The sequence below is a fragment of the Zea mays genome, chromosome 10 (genome assembly GCF_902167145.1).
Source record: "Zea mays cultivar B73 chromosome 10, Zm-B73-REFERENCE-NAM-5.0, whole genome shotgun sequence".
NCBI lineage: Eukaryota > Viridiplantae > Streptophyta > Magnoliopsida > Poales > Poaceae > Zea > Zea mays.
In genome coordinates, this window is record NC_050105.1 from 61,990,657 (window position 1) to 61,994,654 (window position 3,998).

Consider the following 3,998-nt stretch of genomic DNA (forward strand, 5'->3'; position numbering starts at 1 on the left):
TCATTACAAAGATTCAAATCCAGCACAAGTTCATCATAACAAGCATGTAAGCAACTAATAAGCAAACTAAACTGAATGGAAGCAACTGGTAAGCAAACTAAACTGACTACCTAAGACTGAGACATCTGACTTAAGGATTATTACAAACTCCGACGCTAACGATCTAAGGATCCAGATCTATCCTGGTCTTACAGGCAGGGGAACCATAAGTGTGGTGACCACGTGGCGGCGAGCGGTATGGGTGCTGAGTCCCAGCAGGGGCGGGAGAACCACCCTCCTGGTGGCGGCGCTCTGCTAGCTCAGCCCGCAACTCAGCAATCTCCGTTCGAGCCCTGCTCAGCTCGTCCAGAGAGTGATCCAGCTCGGTGTTAAGCACCGCGACTAGGTTGACTGTGCTACTCAACCTAGGGTTACCCTCACCAACAGGTGAGACAACCACACTCTCTGTGCTGCCAGTAGGACGGCGGGGGTAGTACCTAAGGTTAAGACCGTCGGCCACCCCACCAAACAAGGAACAGTACTGGGAGAGTGCGCGCCGTGCTGCATCCTGCATAGCCGCCTCTGCAGTGTCCCTCTCGGAGATGGAGTAGTGCTCCGAAACGGCCTCTGCACCCCGAAGGTCATCCTCCGGACGGCGAACTAGGCAGGTAGCCTCCCAGCGGTCCGGGTACCTCCCACGGCTATGCTGGTAGACTACACAACGATACTCGATCGACCAGGTGTGCCGGTCGAAAGCCTGGCGCAGCAAGGTGTCGAGTGCGTCGTGGAAGTGACAACCGCGAGCGGCGTCACGGGTGATGGGTCGGGCGACCCATCCTTCCGCCTCCTGCGGCTCAGAGGACTCCGTGCTGTGGTCTGAGTCGTCGTCGTTGGGGTCTCCTCCAGGACCTCCTCCAGTAGCTCCTCCAACAGCCGGGGCGTCCCGCGGTGGTGCAGGGGGCGCCTCCAGCTGGGGAACAGAGGAGCGGCGTCTCACGGATTCCACCTCCTGCTCAGGCGGGGAGGAAGAGCCCTGCTGCTCCCTGTGCTGACGCTGGCGCTCCTGCTCCTCACGCAGGCGGTGGTGCAGTCTCTCCAGGTGACTCGACTGACCGGACACAGTGCGGCGCAGGGGACGCTCCGCAAGGCGAGACGGCAGGAAAGGAATCACCGACTTACGAGCAGTGTGTCTAAGTCGAGCCATCTACAAAAGACACCGTAAGCATAAGAGTAAGAACAGAACTAATATGACAAGTGAGTAAACCATAGATAGAACAAAATAAAATTTTAACAAGGTATAATATAGTATATATATATATATATATATATATATATATATATAGTAAAACATAGGGTTGGTCGAGGTGACCGACTTTTGAAGTAACATCAGAGGTCAAGGTGAGAGGGAAGGTCAATAGTCCTTAGTACGACCAGTGCTACTCTAGGTCAGCGGTCCTACAGTCAGACTAGCTATGATACCACTTATGTCACACCCGGTTTTGGAAGGTAAACCGAATGCGAACCATATACGTGCCAGGATCAGAACTCACGTACACAGCGATTACATAAATGAACATCATCGCACAATGCTCGAATAATAACATAAAAGAGTATTAACTTATTACATCACAGAGTCATAGACATCCACATAGTCATCAACTTAACAGTTAAATCAAAGTGCTAGCGAAACGCAGTAAAGATAAGGCCTTCACAGGCAGCTGACTGGGGGTTGCCGCCAACCCACACCTAGAATTCGTCGTAGTCTTGAAACTCCTGGAAGTCTCCTTCCATGGCTTCACCTTCTCCTGAGCAGTGATTACAATGCGGACAACCTGGTGTTTGGTGGTAAAGCAAGGATGAGTACACATCAACGTACTCAGCAAATGCCCCGTTTGGCTGAAGTGGACTAGCTTTATGTGGGGTTAGGCTCAAGCAGTTGCTTTTAGTTGGTCAGGTATTTATTATTAGTGAAGCCAGGTTTTAGCAATAACCAACCCATGAACCATTTCCTCGTCGAGGAACACCATCATCATAGTCGAACCAAACCCATAAACATAATCATTGTATCTCGAACCATCTGTATCTCTAATCAAAGAGGATCCCAAGGCTGCTCTTAACCGTGAGCACGACTGATATACCAGTTTCACTACCCTCTGCAGAGGTCGCACACTTTACCCATGAGCCGTGATTCCCTCTCTAGCCCGGGCTTGCAAGACCCTTATTCACTCCCAAGGTGAATGGCCAGGGATTCACTACGAAGCCTTTACAAAGATTCCCTAGAGGTCATAGCTGCCCGTTAGGTTTCTCCAGTTTGATAAACACAGTACCTCTCCCCGCAGGAGGGCGACTAAAAAGCAAAACGAAAGAACCTCGGCACCCAGCCTCGGCAGAGCAAGCACTGTGCCTGGACCCCATTGACGGCACGACGGCGAAGCAACTACACTTCTAGTTCATCTAATTAATTAGCTAAGGGCACCCCATTCCACCCTCATGGTTGCACTGTTATCCCGGGTGGTCTCTCAACGAACAGGTCCTTACGGAGAGGTAGTCAGGAAACAGCCTGAGCCCCCTAGAGTATCACAAGATCATCAACATCATCAGGATAACGGTATCATAAATAGACTCATCATGTTCATTGATTAAGTTAAAGCAATAGCAGAATGCTAACCATGATAACCCAAAGGTAAACAAGGGTAAGATAAATAGAAAGCTAGTCAATCCTTAGGTTTCAATTGAGTAATGCGGGACAATAAATTATAAGTGAATGGGACATAATAGGTCAGAGGACACTTGCCTTCACCAAGCTGCTGCTGCTCAGGGTCTTCTCCTGCAATTCCCTCAGACTCCACGAACGGCCCGATATCTACGCGAGTGCAAACATACATCCAACATTCTTGAAATGGTAGAAATTAGTACACCATACAACAGTATAGATCAAATAAATATGCACGCGACAAAGAATTCGCATCTACGACTACGCGAGAACGGAACCGAGACGACTGATACTACGGTCGAGAGATATCACATGTATACTAAGCGAATATGAATTATAATATTTAATTCGGCTTAATCATATTAACAGACAATAATCACATGCCGAGTAAAATTACTACTTAGTCCCGATTAGTGTGTTGTTCGAATAACCGTTGCTTAAATATATATTTAATTAGCGCGAGCTATTCTAGGTGAGATGAGTCATTAGCGTGCGTAAAACGCACGACGTCGCGTGTGAACAGCGCGCACAATGCGCGCGGACAGCACGCGACGATTTATTGCGCGACGCGCGGGCGATGGCGAACGACACGAACGCGCACGGGGTTAGACGGGGGGTAGACAGGGGTAGACGAGAGTCGTCTAGGGGTAGACGAAGGGTAGGCGAACGTAGACGGAGTCCCGTCGACGCACTGCGCGCAAGCAAACGCGAGCGCGCGCACTAGTTGCGCGACGCACGACACATTAAATAATTATCAAACCGCGGCTAATTAATGACGTGACGACGAACAACCTATATTACGTTTAAACGCGACAATTATATTTCTAAGTTCAATTTAGTTGACGTAACTACTTGTGTGGAATATTTTAGATAACAAAAGGATTATCAATTAATCGGTGATTAATACGAGAACTAATTGACTATCGCGTACGGACGATTATAACAAAGTAAATAATTATTGCGCGCAAACTGCGCGCGCGACACGCGCGAAATAGCGCGAGGACTCTACAAACAACGACGACGGCGCGCGCGGTACCCGTGATCACGTGCGAAACTGCGCACGCGAGACTGACGAGTACGCGATGCGCTAGGTGACCGTAGGGAGGCACGGCGACGGTAGACGAACGGCCGGGGCGAGCTGGGCAGCGACGAGCGTGCAGCAACGCAGTTGCGACGCACAAGGGCGAGGTTCAACGGCGAACGGCTGCTACTGCGCTAAACGTCAACGCGGCTGGGCGTGCTGCGAGTGCGCGCTGAGCTTGGGCTGCGCGGCATGGGGACGGGTCTGAGCGCGCCGAGTGCGCAG